The 18,268-nt window shown below is 39.9% G+C and overlaps 1 pseudogene; it reads right to left on the minus strand.

The window, feature by feature from the left end:
* Positions 1-1,542: 1,542 nt before the first annotated feature.
* The window catches only part of LOC104682327, a 34,452-nt pseudogene continuing 17,726 nt past the window's right edge, over positions 1,543-18,268 (minus strand).

Here is an 18,268-nt window from a genome sequence, read left to right on the forward strand (position 1 = left end):
CCATTAATTGAAACATTCTCTCTAGAGAAGGCCAGAGTAAATTGATTGAAAGGTGAAAAGACTATGTAATAAATAAGAAAAAAAAGTTTTTGTTACCACGGGTATGTTTTGACAGAAACAAATTAAATGATAAACTACATTTCATCCAACTATGATAAATGTATTGTTCTGTTGATTAAAAACAATACATGCAATAATTTTACGATTGCTTTTTAAAATTGTATGCAAGAAAAATAAGGTTTCTTTATGTGACAAATACTTAGAGTGGGCAGTAGGTTTAAAGGATAAATAAAATGAAACATTTTTAACCAAAGAAAAATCAAATAATAATAGCTGATATTTATAAGGCTTGCTATGGCACCTTTCTAAATAAGATTAACTCATCTATTTTATCTTCAATATATATCATGGTTCACATTTTATAAACTGAGAAAATGCAAGCCTGAGAATTTAAGTAATGACCATTAAAATACTCTAAAAATTTAGAATATTTTACTTTACCATTAGAGAAAAAAATTCATTGATAAAAGGAAACAATGTGTTTTGTTCTCTAATGGTAAAGTAAAATATTCTAAATTTTTAAAAAGCTAGAGAATACTGGAATGTATTACTAACAGTAACAGTAAGAAAATCATTAGTCTCATTATTTAAAAAATAATAACAATATCATGTTGGTGATACTGGAAAAAAAATGGCTTACTTAGCTTTATGGATACCAAAAGTAGAGTGATTATTTTGGGAAGTACTTTCACCAATCATAAAAGCTTTCTGTTACAGCCTGTAGAACCCTTGTCATGTCAGCCTGAGGAACTCACAAGACTGCAGAGACGGTGGACTCGGGCAAGCTAGCCAGTTCCTGGAATCTTTGCAAGTCCGTCTGCCCACTCTTTCAGATAAATGATGTCTTAAAATTATTTTTGATCAATATTTTTACTTCTGCTTTTTAAAAATTCTACAGCTTAGCCATTACTATTTGTATCATTTTATGAAGGTTTTGCTTTATTAACTTATTCATTGAGCAACTTCAGTATTTATAATTCTTCCTTCCATCTTAGATCTTCCTTCTGGGGTGTCCCTCCTTCGGCCTGAAATTCATCTGTTAGAAGTTTCTTGAATGCAACAGTCAAACAAGATGACCAATTGGAGGCATTGTTAGCACGACTCTCCCACTTGGAAAGACAAAATAGTGTCTAGAGATTCATGCTGTGAACTTTGTTCCAAGAAGCAACACAAGAATGTAACAGGAATACTGAAAGAAACCACAGACTCTATAGAAGAAGCGGTGGGCTGCAGCCTACACCATGAGCTAGACAGAGTGTGAGGAGGGATAAACTGCAGAATACACACTGCTACCACAGCACCTAGCAATCCAAGCCATGGGAAAGGCCTTAACCCTACCCAGCACTGGAGCTGGATATAGAGCATGGTGGGGAGTACAGGAGGAGTGGCATCAGGATGTCCCTCCCAGTCTCCAGAGGAAATGGATGGAAGCTATTTCTGATCCTACCTCACAGAAGACCTTGCAGAAGTCCGCCAGTTAACTCAGGTGGTGGTCACAGTAAGAGGTGACAACGTGCTAGCAGCCCTCTCTCTCGGCGCCTCTGCCTCCCCATCCACTATGGCAATGCTTGAGGAGCCCTTCAGCCCGCACTGCACTGTGGGAGTCCCTCTCTGGGCTGCCTTAGGCTGAAGCCGGCTCCCTCCGCTTGCAGGGAAGTGTGGCGGTAGAGGCGCAGGCGGGAACTGGGGCTGTGCGCCACTCTCAGGGGGCAGCACAAGTTCCGGGTGGGCACGGGCGGGGCGTGCCCAGTACTCTGAGTGGCCAGTGGATGCCTCGGGCCCTGGTAGTGAGGAGCTTAGCACTTGGGCCAGCAGCTGCAGAGAATGCACCAGGTCCCCCAGCGCTGCTGGCCCACCCACGCTGGGCTCGGATTCTCGCTGGGCCTCAGCTGCCTACCGGCAGGGCAGAGCTGGGGAACTGCAGCCCGCCATGCCAGAGGCTCGGAGCCCCCTCTCCGTGGGCTGCCAGCCTGAGCCTCCCGAAGGGCACCGCCCCCTGCTCCGCACCACACCCAGTCCCATCTATGGCCAAAGGGCTGAGGAGTGCGGGTACACAAAATGGGACTGACGGACATCTCTGCCCCAGACCCAGGCCCAGCAGTTCACTAGGGGAAGCCAGCTGGGCTTCTGACTGGGGTGAGGACTTGGAGAACTTCTGTGTCTAGCTGGAGGATTGTATATGCACCAATCAGCACTCTGCGCCTAGCTCGGGGTTTGTGGATGCACCAATCAGCACTCTGTATCTAGCTAATCTGGTGGGGACTTAGAGAACTTTTATGTCTAGCTAGAGGATTGTAATGCACCAATCAGCATTCTTGTGCCTAGCTCAGGGGATTGTAAATGCACCAATCAGCACCCTGTCAAAATGGACCAACCAGCTCTCTGTAAAATGGACCAATCAGCTCCGTAAAATAGACCACTCAGCTCTCTGTAAAATGGACCAATCAGCTCTGTAAAATAGACCAATCAGCTCTCTGTAAAATGGACCAATCAGCAGGATGTGGGTGGTGTCAGATAAGGGAATAAAAGCAGGCTGCCTGAGCCAGCAGTGCCAACCTGCTTGGGTCTGGTTCCACGCTGTGGAAGCTTTGTTCTTTTGCTCTTCGCAATAAGTCTTGCTGCTGCTAACTCTTTGGGTCTGTGCCACCTTTTTGAGCTATAACACTCACTGCAAAGGTCTGCAGCTTCACTGCTACAGACAGCATAGACCATGAACCCACCGGGAGGGATGAACAACTCCAGATGTGCCACCTTAAGAGCTGTAACATTCTCTGCGAAGGTCTGCAGCTTCACCCCTGAAGTCAGTGAGACCAGGAACCCACCAAAAGGAGGAAGCTCCAGACACATCTGAACATCTGAAGGAACAAACTCTGGACACCATCTTTAAGAACTCTTAACAATCACCACGAGGGTCCGCGGCTTCATTCTTGAAGTCGGCGAGACCAAGAACCCACAAATTCCTGGCACAACAGGTGGAAAGAACCTCCCAGCTGAGATTCACGATATAATCTCAAGTGGGGATGAACCCCATTGGCCAGAACCAAGGGGTGAGTGGGAAGTGGGATGTAGTCATGGGTGCAGGAGCTGGGTGTCCCTGCTTTGTGGGTAGACGAGGAGGGGCATGGTCTGAAAATTTTGGTTTGTATCTTCGTGGGGATGACTTATGGCCTGGGGCAGTTTTGTGTTCTGAGTGCAGACTGCCTAAAACCTAGCTAGCTGCTGTTCGTGGAACACTGCGGATATGAGACCTGCCTTGCCAAGTGTGTGGGTAGTAGATGGGGCTTACTGAAACCTGCTACTCGCCACTCCTCATACAAACACTTGTGTACAGCAGAGGCAGCTGCACTCCCCCTCTAGAACATCACGGTCAGAGGACTGTCCTCTAATCCCCACTAGGACTGCTGCTTAATCCAACCACCACCTGGCTTTGCCCTTCTACCCACACTGGTAGCTTAAGACAAAGGATTTAAGCTTTTGGCAGCTCTATAGCTTTGCCTATTGCCTGAGACACAAGAGTACCTCCCCTAGGTAACACAGGGCAAATACAAATCCCAGTGTTACCACCACAGCTGGTAGTCTTTTGCAAATGCCACCTTCTAGCTGGAGGCTAACTGACACTGTCCATTACAGAATCTGCAAAATGAATAACAGCACCCAGGAAAGAGAAAACTTGTGCATGACTCCAGCTACCACCATTGCCTACCTCACCCTGGCTAACCAGGAGGCCCTGAGTCTGTCCATGTGACTATTCATTAGTACTAAATGTGATTATTCATTAGTACTAAAACTAGCATTTAAGAAAGCCAACACCTTACGACTATTCATAACCAAGAAATCTCACAGTCTACATCACTCCCCTGCCACCCACATCAAAGCTGGTGCTGGTACCCACTGCTGGGAGACCTGAGGACAGGTCACACCACTGGATTGCTTGCAGACATTCCCCAGCACCATCCTGGTGTGTGGCAGCCCCACCGGTCAGCTAGAACCAAAGGAACAACAGTGTTCACAGTAACTTGTCCCTCAGGGACTCTGACTCCTGGGGAAAGCAGGAATGCACTAAATTGAGAGGACACCCTGTGGGACAAAAAAATACAGAGACAGCAGGCCTTAAATCACAGAACTTTTCATTTGTAGGAAGTTTCTTTCAGAAGAGGCAGAAGTGCCAGTGCTGGGCTCAGCAGGGGCAAGTCTGCAGGTCTAACCCAATAGTCAGACAGCTCTGGTGCTTATGAAGGGTCTTGAAGAAGGGTGCCTCTTCGCTCCCTCACCCACCACTGCAAACATAACTGGGGCTTCTCTCATAGGAGCTCAGCATGGTTGCATCTGTAGATAGCCTCTCTGGAACACTTCAGACTAAATGCATTCCCAAAGGAAAAGTGCCCTCCAGGTTCAGGCTTAAACAAAAGGTAGAGTCAAAAACGCTCTCTACATGGAAAACCAGTACTCTTGTCAATGGCAAGAGATGTCTGTCTGATCTGAATAGTTGGAACACAGAGTCAGAATGGGAGATGGATTACTTTCTTCTGCTCCAGCAGGGGAGCTAAGATGGCTCCCTACCTTCACCCTAAAAAGATCTTAGCAATTTTCACTGAGAGATCCTCTTGCTGCCTCTGTCAAGGCTGGGACCTTTGATCACCATTGGGTATTGCATTTTTCACCTGCTTTAGGCATAGCAAGTTTTTATCCATGGACACCTCCCCTATTGGTCTAAAGCCTGAACTATTCAACCCAATAAATAAAATACTGGGGAAATAAATAAGTGCACATCACTGGGGAATGAGATAAGTTTCAAGGGAACTCTGCCATTCCAACCCCAGAGGAGACAGTGAACCTGCTCACACACTGAGCACATTGCTAGTACAAGCAGCATCTTATAAAGCCATCCTACAAAGACTCTCTCCAACCAAGGAACTCATACAGAGTCTTCACACCTGAAAGCACCCAGAGCCCAATTATGTTACAATAAAATATAATTGTAAAGTCGCATCCTCAGGAGAAATAAAAGAAATTTTTAAAAAGTGAAAACAAAAATAAATTCAAAGACAATTAGAAGAAAGAGTTTATCCAAATGAGAAGGAACTGGAAAAATAATTCTGGCAATGTGACAAAACAGGATTCTATAACAACCCCAAAAGGTCTAACTAGCTCTCCAGCAATATATCTAAATCAAAATGAAATCTTTGAAATATCAGATAAAAATTGAAAATGTCGATTATTAAATTTCTCAGGGACTTACAAGAGAAAGCTGAAAACCAACATAAAGAAACTTTAAAAATAATTGAAAATATGAATGAAAAATTTTCTAAATAGATACATATTTTAAGAAAAATCATTATACAATGATAAAAAAAATCAGTGCAACAAGAAAATTTTAAATCCTTAGTGTAAATACACCTAACTCTGGGGCTTCTAGATTCATAAAACAATTACTACTACACCTAAAAGAATAGATAGCAACACAATAGTTGGGAACTTCAACACTCCACTGACAGCCCGAGGCAGAAAGTCAACAGAGAAACACTGGACTTAAACTGCACTCTAGAACAAATGGACCTAACAGAGATTTACAGAACATTCTACTCAAAAGCTGCAGAATGTACATTCTTCTCATTAGTACACAGAACATTCTTCAAGATACATCATAAGTAGGTCACCAGACAGTCTCAATACATTTTTAAAAATTGAAATCATATCAACTATCTTCTCAGACTGCAGAGGAATAAAACTAGTCAACTTCAAAACTAATCAACTCCAAAAGGATCCCTCAAAATTGTACAAATACATGGAAATAAAAGAATCAGCTTCTGGATGATTTTTGGGTTAACAATGAAATTAATATGGAAATTTAAAATTTTTCAAAATGAATAATAGTAACACAAGTTATAAAAATTCTGGGATAGAGATAAAGCAATGGCAAGAGGAAGGTTTATGGCACTAAATGCCTACATCAAAAAGTCTGGAACATCACAAATGAGTAGCCTGACATCACAACTCAAGGAAATAGAAAACAAGAACAAACAGAACCCAAAGTTCGCAAAAGAAAAAAATAACAAAGATCAGAGCAGAACTAAGTGAAATTGAAACAAAATAATTACAAAAGATCAATGAAATGAAAAATTGGTTACTTAAAAAGAAACAAAGTCAATAGAACATTAGCTAGATTAATCAAGAAAGGAGAGAAGATTCAAATAAACTCAACTAGAAATGAAAATGGATACATTACAACTGACACCACAGAAATACAAAAGTTTATAAGACTACTATGGACACATAGATACACATGAAGAAGAAAATCTAGAGGAAATGGATAAATTCCTGGAAACATAAAACCCTCCTAGCTCAAGAAATAGAAACCCTGAACAGAGCAATAACAAGCAATGAGATTGAATCTGTAATAAAAAAAATTCTGAGCAAAGACAAAAGCTCAGGGCCAGATGAATTTATAGCAAAATTCTGCCAGACTTTTAAAGAATGGGTACCAATCCTACTGAAACATTTCTAAAAGACTGAGAAAGAAGGAACCCTCTCTAACTCATGATATGAAGCCAGTATTACCCTGATACCAAACCCAGAAAAAGACATAACAACAAAAAGAAAACCACAAGCCAATATCCCTGATGAACATAGATGTAAAATTTCAACAAAATACTATCAAAGAATTCACCATGATCAAGTGGATTTTATCCCAGGAATTCAGGGATGGTTCAACATATGCAAGGCAAGAAATATGATTTGCCAAGTAAACAGAATTAAAAACAAAAATCATATGATCATCTCAATAGATACATCAAAAACATTTGATAAAATCTAGCATCCCTTATGATAAAAACTCTCAACAAACTAGGCGTAGGAGTAACATACCTTAAAATAAGAAAAGCCATCTATGACAAGCCCACAGGTAGTATCATACCGAATGGGGAAAAGTTGAGAGCATCTCTGCTAAGAACTAGAACAAGACAAGGATGCCCACTTTCACCACTTCTATTCAACATAGTATTGGAAGTCCTAGCCAGAACAATCAGGCATGAGAAAGAAATAATGGGCATTCAAATTGGAAAAGAAGGAGTCATACTCTTTCTGTTTGCCACTGATATAATAATATGCCTAGAAAACTCTAAAGACTCCTCTAAAAGACTTCTAGATTTGATAAATGAATTCAGTAAAATCTTAGGTTGCAAAATCAATGTACACAAACCAGTAGCACTGCTATATACCTACAATGATCAAGCTGAGAAACAAATCAATAATTCAATCCCTTTTACAAAAGCTGCAAACAAACAAAAAAAAGCACAACAATAAAAAAAAATAAACAATCCTAGGAATATACTTAACCAAGAACCAAGGAGATTAAAGATATCTACAAGGAGAAATACAAAGCACTGCTAAAAAACAAAAAAAAACAACAAAAAAAAAAATGACATCGCATCAAATAACGGAAATACATCCCATTCTCATAGATTGGAAAATTCAATATTATGAAAATGGTCATACTGCCCAAAGCAATTTACAGACTCAATGCAATTCCTATCAAAATACCAATATAATTTTTCACAGAATTAGAAAAAAATCCTAAAATTCATATGGATCCAAAAAAGAGCCTGACTAGCTAAAGCAATTCTAACCAAAAAAGAACAGACCTGGAGATATCACATTACATAATTTCAAATTATATTACAAGGCTATAGTAACCAAAACAGCATGGTCCTGGTAGAAAAACAGGTACATAAACCACTGGAACAGAATAGAGAACCCAGAAATAAAGCCAAATATTTACAACCAACGAATCTTTGACAAAGTGTACAAGAAATATTTTGAAAAGGACGCCTTCTTCAATAAATAGTGCTGGGTAAACTGAATAGCCACATGTAGGAGAATGAAACTGAATCTCTCTCTTTTGAGATACAAAAATCAACTCCAGATAGATTAAAGACTTAAATTTGAAGCCATAAGTAATCTAGACGAAAACTTAGGAAAAATTCTTCTGGACATTGGCCTAGGCAAAGAATTTATGACTAAGACTCCAAAAGCAAATGCAAAGAAAACAAAAATAAATAAATAGGACCCAATTACACTAAAATGCTTCTGCACAACAAAAAAATAATCATCAGAGTAAACAGACAACCCACAGAATGAAAGAAAATATTTGTAAACTGTGCATCTGAAGAAGGACTAATATCCAGAGTCTACAAGGAACTCAAACAAATCAGCAAAAAAAAAAAAAAACAAAAAAAACAAAAAAAAAAAAACAAATCATCCCATCAAAAGTGAGCAAATTCCTTAAATAGACACTTCTCAAAAGAAGACATAAAAATGGCCAGTAAACATATGAAAAAAATGCTAATCAATATTGCTCATTACTCAACATTACTAATCATCAGGGAAATACTAATTAAAATCACAATAAGATATCAACTTACCCCAGCCAGAATGGCCTATTAAAAAATCAAAAATCAATAGACGTTGGCATGGATGTGGTAAAAAGGTAACACTTTTACACTGCTGGTGGGAATGTAAACTAGTACAACCTCTATGGAAAACAGTATGGAGATTTCTCAAAGAACTAAAAGTAGATCTACCATATGATCCAGCAAAACCTACTACTGGATATCTGCCCAAAGGAAAAGAGGTCATTATATCAAAAAGACATCTGCACACGTATGTTTGTTACAGCAAAATTCACAGTGCAAGCATAGGGAACTCACCTAAGTGCCCATCAACCACTGAGTGGATAAAGAAAATGTGGTGCACTTCGGAAGGCTACGCAGCCATAAGAAAGAATGAAATAATGATTTTTGCAGCAACTTGGATGGAGCTGGAGGCCATTATACTAACTGATGTTACTCAGGAATTGAAAACCAAATACCCTATGTTTTCATTTATGAGTGGGAGCTAAGCTATGGTTACTCAAAAGCATACAAAATGATATACGGATATTGGAGATTCAGAAAAGGGAAGGATGGGAGGTGAGTGAGGGAGTAAAAAAAAAAACCTACTTATTGGGTACAACGTACACTACTCAGTTGATAGGTGCACTAAAATCGCAGGCTTCACTGCTATAAAATTCATCCATGTAACCAAAAATACTTATACTCCCAAACTTATTGAAATTGTATATATATAAATTGTATGCAGTTGTATAATGAAAGTGTACTATCTCAAGATGTCCTTAAATTTGGAATATTAATATTTGGAATTCATGTTTGGAATGTTCATTTGACATATTACTAGTACCTCTTCCCTAGAAAAATATTTATTGACAACCTAGCCCCTCTGTTCAGTGATGAGTCTCAATCCTCCCCCAGGTGGTGGATAACTAGAATCCTCAGTAGCCCATGAGAATCCCAAATAGCCCTCAGTAGCCATGTCCCATGGAAATCCAGGATAGCCTGTGCAAAGCCTCTGAGGTAGAAACAATTTATCATGCTTTAGAAACAATAAATATCATTGTACATGCTGCAGCAGAGTGAATGGGAGGAAGTTCAGTATGACACTGAAAGAACAAGCATATATTTTGTTGAGTCCTCCAAGAAGCAGATGCTAAGACGGAATTAAAGGTGCAAGCAAGAGATTTATTGGGGAAACAGCAATGAAAGATAAAGGAGAGGAGCAGAAGTAATCAGGAAGAAACCTCAGACTATATCTGATATTACATGAGCCTATGATATCTGTGGAGGGGTCTGGAGAAAAAAAGTGAATTGTTCAGGAGCAGAAGTAATCAGGAAGAAACTTCAGACTACATTTGATGTTACATGAGCCTATGATATCTGTCAAGGGGTCTGGAGAAAAAAGTGAATTGTTCAGGAAGCAGGTCTAAGGAGTTTTCAGTCAGGTTGATGGAATGTCCTCCAGCCAAAGTTGCCCACCAGAGAAATCCCTCATTTCATGGGAGCAGATTTGAATGAACAGTTGTAGTATGCTCAGTTATTGCCTCTGGCAATATGCAGAAAGCATGGACTCAGTGAAAGCCTGGTGGTAGATCCAGAGCAGCAACAGCTAGAGTTGTCCCACAAATGCACTCATCCCAACAAGAGATCTGAAGTGTGCATTTTCATGACCACTATAGCCCACTTCTTACTATATATTCTATATATGCTCATAGAGTTTTTGAAGCTATGAAAATGATCCCAAGTGCTAACAGATTAAAGAAAGAGTAGGTGATTTCTGCATAGGTTTTCTTATTATCAGGTCCTTAAGGTTTCCCCTTCAGATATTTTTGTATACATGAGAGCTTCACAACTTTTAGGGAATTAAATTATTTCTCTCAGTTTTATAAGTTACTAGGAGCTGAGAGTAGTGAGAGTTGTTTTGGCCACTAAATTCACAGTATCTATGACATAAGAGAGGAGTTTGTGAATATTACAAATAATCAGTAAACATTAAGTAGCATTTTAACACTTCCTAAAACTGTCTACCATTGTTCCCAGGTTGCTGATTAAGGAAGAAATAAGGGGAAAAACTGGCTTAAAATACCTCATCTATTAAAAAAGTTCTAATGGGGCCCAGTTTTTATTCTTTTAGTTAGTTCATGTTCTATTTTAATTATTTATGACTGATTTTTATATTGACAAAAGTTAAAAGAAAGTTTTCGGAGACATGTGGGAAATTATAGAGATTTATAAACCAAGTGCAGTTGCAAAGCAATCTACAATTGCTGCAAAGAACAATATATTTAAAAAATTTTGATAACAGAAAACCTTCCTACACTCAGAAGCTTAGTTTCTTTCCTCAGAAGCTTATATGAAATGTCATAAACTCAGTCATGAATAAAATTAAAGTTTTATTATCAGGCTGAAACTATTTCCATATCTTCCATCACAGAAATTTATGGAAATGTCCTGCATTTTGTAATACAAAATATTTTATTTAACCCACATATAGACATACCTGAGAAATATCTGTGATGCAACAGGCAGAGTTGTCTAGAAGTAATGTAAGGAGCTTACTCTGGGTAGCATGAACCAAGAGAAGCTGCAAGTAGTATAAAAGACTACGGACACATGGAGAGATATCCTCAGTATCTCCAGGAGGAGGGGAGCTAGACAGCTCAGTAGAAAAGCTAGCACTCCAAATCAAAACAGCCTGACAACAAATAGGTTATATATTCTCTCACTGACAAGGCTGCTTTCCCGTGGATGTCTCTTATAGATGAAAACCCATGAAAACTTCCCTGTCTGACAGCTTTGAAAAGAGTAGTGGTTCCCTGAGCATGGAGTTTAAGATCTGAAATGGAGAGACTGCCTCCTCAAGTGGGTCCCTGACCCCCGAGTGGCCTAACTGGGAGACACCTCCCAGTAGGGGCCGACTGACATCTTATACAGCTGGGTGCCCCTCTGAGACGAAGCTTCCAGAGGGAGGATCAGGCAACAACATCTGCTGTTCCACAATTTTTGCTGTTTTGCAGCCTCTGATGGTGATACCCAGGCAAACAGGGTCTGGAGTGGACCTCCAGCAAACTCCAACAGACCTGCAGGTGAGGTCCTGACTGTTAAAAGGAAAACTAACAAACAAACAGAAAGGACATCCACACCAAAACCCCATCTGTATGACACCATCATCAAAGGCCAAAGATAGATAAAAACCACAAAGATGGGGAGAAACCAGAGCAGAAAAGCTGAAAATTCTAAAAGTCAGAGCAACTCTTCTCCTCCAAAGGAACGCAGCTCTTCGCCAGCAACAGAACGAAGCTGGATAGAGAATGACTTTGACGAGTTGAGAGAAGAAGGCTTCAGACTATCAGTAATAACAAACTTCTCCAAGCTAAAGGAGGATGATCAAACCCATTGCAAAGAAGGTAAAAACCTTGAAAAAAGACTAGACGAATGGCTGACTAGAATAAACAATGTAGAGAAGTCCTTAAATGACCTGATGGAGCTGAAAACCATGACATGAGAACAATGTGACACATGCACAAGCTTCAGAAGCTGATTCGATCAAGTGGAAGAAAGGGTATCAGTGATTGAAGATAAAATGAATGACATGAAGTGAGAAGAGAAGTTTAGAGGAAAAAGAGTAAAAAGAAATGAACAAAGCCTCCAACAAATATGGGACTATGTGAAAAGACCAAATCTATGTGTGATTGGTGTACCTGAAAGTGACGGGGAGAATGGAACCAAGTTGGAAAACACTCCTTCAAGATGTTACCCAGGAGAACTTCCCTAATGAGGCAAGGCAGGCCAACATTCAAATTCAGGAAATACAGAGAACATCACAAAGATGCTCCTCGAGAAAAGCAACTCCAAGACACATAATTGTCAGATTCACCAAAGTGAAAAAGAAGGAAAAAATATTAAAGGCAGCCAGAGAGAAAGGTCAGGTTATCCACAAAGGGAAGCCCATCAGACTAACAGCAGATCTCTCGGCAGAAACTCTCCAAGCCAGAAGAGAGTGGGGGCCAATATTCAACATTCTTAAAGAATTTTAAACCCAGAATTTCATATCCAGCCAAACTAAGTTTCATAAGTGAAGGAGAAATAAAATCCTTTGCAGACAAACAAATGCTGAGAGATTTTGTCACCACCAGGCCTGCCTTACAAGAGTTCCTGAAGGAAGCACTAAACATGGAAAGGAACAACTGGTACCAGCCACTGCAAAAACATGCCAAATTGTAAAGACCATCGATGCTAGGAAGAAACTGCAACAACTAACGAGAAAAATAACCAGCTAACATCATAAAGACAGGATCAAATTCTCACATAACAATATTAACCTTAAATGTAAATGGGCTAAATGCTCCAATTAAAAGACACAGACTGGCAAACTGGATAAAGAGTCAAGACCCATCAGTGTGCTGTATTCAGGAGACCCATCTCACATGCAGAGACACACAGAGGCTCCAAATAAAGGGATGGAGGAAGATCTACCAAGCAAATGGAAACCAAAAAAAGCAGGGGTTGCAATCCTAGTCTCTGATAAAACAGACTTTAAACCATCACAGAACAAAAGAGACAAAGAAGGTCATTACATAATGGTAAAGGGACCAATTCAACAAGAAGAGCTAACTATCCTAAATATATATGAACTCAATACAGGAGCACCCAGATTCATAAAGCAAGTCCTTAGAGACATACAAAAAGACTTAGACTCCCACACAATAATAATGGGAGACTCTAACACCCCACTGTCAACATTAGACAGATCAATGAGACAGAAAGTTAACAAGGATACCCAGGAATTGTACTCAACTCTGCACCAAGCAGACCTAATATAAATCTACAGAACTCTCCACCCCAAATAAACAGAACATACATTCTTCTCAGCACCACATCGCAATTATTCCAAAATTGACCACATAGTTGGAAGTAAAGCACTCCTCAGTAAATGTAAAAGAACAGAAATTATAACAAACTGTCTCTCAGACCACAGTGCAAACAAATTAGAACTCAGAATTAAGAAACTCACTCAAAACCGCTCAACTACATGGGAACTGTACAACCTGTGCCTGAATGACTACTGGGTATATAACGAAATGAAGGCAGATATAAAGATGTTCTTTGAAACCAATGAGAACAAAGATACAACATACCAGAATCTCTGGGACACATTTAAAGCAGTGTGTAGAGGGAAATTTATAGCACTAATGCCCACAAGAGAAAGCAGAAAAGATCTAAAATTGACATCCTAACATCACAATTAAAAGAACTAGAGAAGCAAGAGCAAACACATTCAAAAGCTAGCAGAAGGCAACAAATAGATCAGAGCAGAACTGAAGGAGATAGAGACACAAAAAACCCTCCAAAAAATCAATGAATCCAGAAGCTGGTTTTTTGAAAAGATCAACAAAATTGATAGACCGAAAGCAAGACTAATAAAGAACAAAAGAGAGAAGAATCAAATAGACGCATTAAAATATGATAAAGGGGATATCACCACCAACCACACAGAAATACAAACTACCATCAGAGAATACTATAAACACCTCTACGCAAATAAACTAGAAAATCTAGAAGAAATGGATAAATTCCTGGGCACATACACCCTCCCAAGATTAAAAACCCTTCCAGGAAGACGTTGAATCCCTAAATAGACCAATAACAGGTTCTGAAGTTGAGGCAATAATTAATAGCCTACCAACCAAAAAAAGTCCAGGACCAGACGGATTCACAGCTGAATTCTACCAGAGATACAAAGAGAAGCTGGTACCATTCCTTCTGAAACTATTCCAATCAATAGAAAAAGAGGGCATCCTCCCTAACTCATTTTATGAGGCCAACATCATCGTGATACCAAAGCCTGGCAGAAAAACAACAAAAAAAGAGAATTTTAGACCAATATACCTGAGGAACATCGATGCAAAAATCCTCAATAAAAACTGGCAAACCAAATAAATCCAGGAGCACATCAAAAAGCTTATCCACCATGATCAAGTGGACTTCAATCCTGGAATGCAAGGCTGGTTCAACATATGCAAATGAATCAATGTAATTCGTCATATAAACAGAACTAAAGACAAAAACCACATGATTATCTCAATAGATGCAGAAAAGGCCTTTGACAAAATTCAACAGCGCTTCATGTTAAAAACTCTCAGTAAGCTAGGTATTGATGGGATGTATCTCAAAATAATAAGCGCTATGTATAACAAACCCACAGCCATATCATACTGAATGGGCAAAAACTGGAAGCATTCCCTTTGAAAGCTAGCACAGGCAGGGATGCCTTCTCTCACCACTCCTATTCAACACAGTGTTGGGAGTTCTGGCCAGGGCAATCAGGCAAGAGAAAGAAATAAAGGGTATTCAATTAGGAGAGGAGGAAGTCAAATTGTCCCTGTTTGCAGATGTCATGATTGTATATTTAGAAAACCCCATCGTCTCGGCCCAAAATTTCCTTAAGCTGATAGGCAACTTCAGCAAAGTGTTAGGATACAAAATCAATGTGCAAAAATCACAAGCATTCCTATACACCAATAACAGACAACAGAGAGCCAAATCATGAGTGAACTCCCATTCTCAATCGCTTCAAAGAGAATAAAATGCTTAGAAATCCAAATTACAAGGGATGTAAAGGACCTCTTCAAGGAGAACTACAAACCACTGCTCAATGAAGTAAAAGAGGACACAAACAAATGGAAGAACATTCCATGCTCATGGATAGGAAAAATGAATATTGTGAAAATGGTCACACTGCCCAAGGTAATTTATAGATTCAATGCCATCCCATCAAGCTACCATGACTTTCTTCACAGAATTGAATAAAAACTACTTTAAAGTTCATATGGAACCAAAAAATTGCCCACATTGCAAAGACAATCATAAGCCAAAAGAACAAAGCTGAAGGCATCATGCTACCTGACTTTAAACTATACTATAAGGCTACAGTAACCAAAACATCATGGTACTGGTACCAAAATAGAGATATAGACCAATGGAAGAGAACAGAGCCCTCAGAAATAATACCACACATCTACAACCATCTGATCTTTGACAAACCCGACAAAAACAAGAAATGAGGAAAGGATTCCCTATTTAATAAATGGTGCTGGGAAAACTGGCTAGCCATATGTAGAAAGATGAAACTGAATCACTTCCTTACACCTTACACAAAAATTAATTCAAGATGGATTAAAGACTTAAATGTTAGACCTAAAACCATAAAAACCCCAGGAGAAAACCTAGGCAATACCATTCAGGCCATAGGCATGGGCAAGGACTTCTTGACTAAAACACTAAAAGCAACGACAACAAAAGCCAAAATTGCAAATGGGATCTAATTAAACTAAAGAGATTCTGCATAGTGAAAGAAACTACCACGAGAGCGAACAGGCAACCCACTGAATGGGAGAAAATTTATTCCATCTACTCATCTGACAAAGGGCTATTATCCAGAATCTACAAAGAACTTCAACAAATTTACAGGAAAAAAACAGACAACCCCATCAAAAAGTGGGCAAAGGATATGAACAGACACTTCTCAAAAGAAGACATTTATGCAGCCAACAGACACATGAAAAAATGCTCATCATCACTGGCTATCAGATAAATGCAAATCAAAACCACAATGAGATAACATCTCACACCAGTTAGAATGGCAATCACTAAAAAGTCAGGAAGTAATAGGTGCTAGAGAGGATGTGGAGAAATAGAAACACTTGAAAAATAGCTCCAATCTCCAGGTCCCACCACGAGCGACACAAAAGACGGGTGATTTCTGCATTTTCAACTGAGGTACTGGGTTCATCTCACTAAGGAGTGCCACACAATCGGAGCTGGTCAGTTGCTGCAGCCCGATCAGCGAGAGTGGAAGCAGGGCAAGGCATCGCCTCACCTGGGAAGCGCGAGGGGGAAGGGAATCCCCTTTCCTAGCTAGGGGAACTGAGACACACAACACCTGGAAAATCGGGTAACTCCCACCCCAATACTGCACTTTACCAAGGGTCTTAGCAAACGGCACACTAGGGGATTATATCCCACACCTGGCTGGGAGAGTCCCATGCCCACAGAGCCTCCCTCATTGCTAGCACAGCAGTCTGCGATTTAACTGCAAGGCAGCAGCAAGGCTGAGGGCAGACTGACACCCCACACCTCACACGGCGGGGTACACCCCTGAAACGAAGCTTCCAAAGCAAGAATCAGACAGGTACACTCGCTGTTCAGCAATATTCTATCTTCTGCAGCCTCTGCTGCTGATACCCAGGCAAATAGATTCTGGAGTGGACCTCAAGCAATCTCCAACAGACATACAGCTGAGGGTCCTGACTGTTAGAAGGAAAACTAAAAAACAGGAAGGACACCTACACCAAAACCCCATCAGTATGTCACCATCATCAAAGACCAAAGGCAGAGAAAACCACAAAGATGGGGAAGAAGCAGGGCAGAAAAGCTGGAAATTCAAAAATTAGAGCGCATCTCCTCCTCCAAAGGACGCAGCTCACTGCCAGCAATGGATCAAAGCTGGACGGAGAATGACTTTGACGATTTGAGAGAAGAAGGCTTCACTCCATCAAACTTCTCAGAGCTAAAGGAGGAATTACGTACCCAGCGCAAATAAACTAAAAATCTTGAAAAAGGAATAGAAGAATGGATAACTAGAATAATCAATGCAGAGAAGGCCATCAACGAACTGACAGAGATAAAAACCATGACATGAGAAATATGTGACAAATGTACAAGCTTCAGTAAACAACTCGATCAACTGGAAGAAAGAGTATCACTGATTGAGGATCAAATGAATGAAATGAAGTGAGAAGAGAAACCAAAAGAAAAAAGAGGAAAAAGAAATGAATAAAGCCTTCAAGAAGTATGGGATTATGTAAAAAGACAAAATCTACATCTGATTGGGGTGCCTCAAAGTGAGGGGGGAAATGGAAAAAAGTTGGAAAACACTCTGCAGGATATCATCCAGGAGAACATCCCCAACCTAGTAAGGCAGGCCAACATTCAAATTCAGGAATACAGAGAACGCCACAAAGATACTCCTCGAGAAGAGCAACTCCAAGACACACAATTGCCAGATTCACCAAAGTTGAAATGAAGGAAAAAATGTTAAGGGCAGCCAGAGAGAAAGGTCGGGCTACCAACCAAGGGAAGCCCATCAGACTAACAGCAGATCTCTCGGCAGAAACTCTCCAAGCCAGAAGAGAGTGGGGGCCAATATTCAACGTTCTTAAAGAAAAGAATTTTAAACCCAGAATTTCATATCCAGCCAAACCAAGTTTCATAAGTGAAGGAGAAATAAAATCCTTTAGAGACAAGCAAATGCTTAGAGATTTTGTCACCACCAGCCCTGCCCTACAAGAGACCCTGAAGGAAGCACTAAACATAGAAAGGAACAACTGGTACCAGCCATTGCAAAAACATGCCAAAAGGTAAAGACCATCGATTCTAGGAAGAAACTGCATCAACTAACGAGAAAAATAACCAGTTAACATCATAATGACAAGATCGAGTTCACACATAATAATATTAACCTTAAATATAAATGGACTAAATGGTCCAATTAAAAGACACAGACTGGCAAATTGGATAAAGAGTCAAGACACATCAGTCTGCTGTATTCAGGAGACCCATCTCACATGCAGAGACACACATAGGCTCAAAATAAAGGGATGGAGGAAGATCTACCAAGAAAATGGAGAACAAAAAAAAGCAGGGGTTGCAATACTAGTCTCTGATAAAACAGACTTTAAATCATCAAAGATCAAAACAGACAAAGAAGGCCATTTCATAACGGTAAAGCGATAAATTCAACAAGAAGAGCTAACTATTCT

Source organism: Rhinopithecus roxellana, chromosome 14 (genome assembly GCF_007565055.1).
Source record: "Rhinopithecus roxellana isolate Shanxi Qingling chromosome 14, ASM756505v1, whole genome shotgun sequence".
NCBI lineage: Eukaryota > Metazoa > Chordata > Mammalia > Primates > Cercopithecidae > Rhinopithecus > Rhinopithecus roxellana.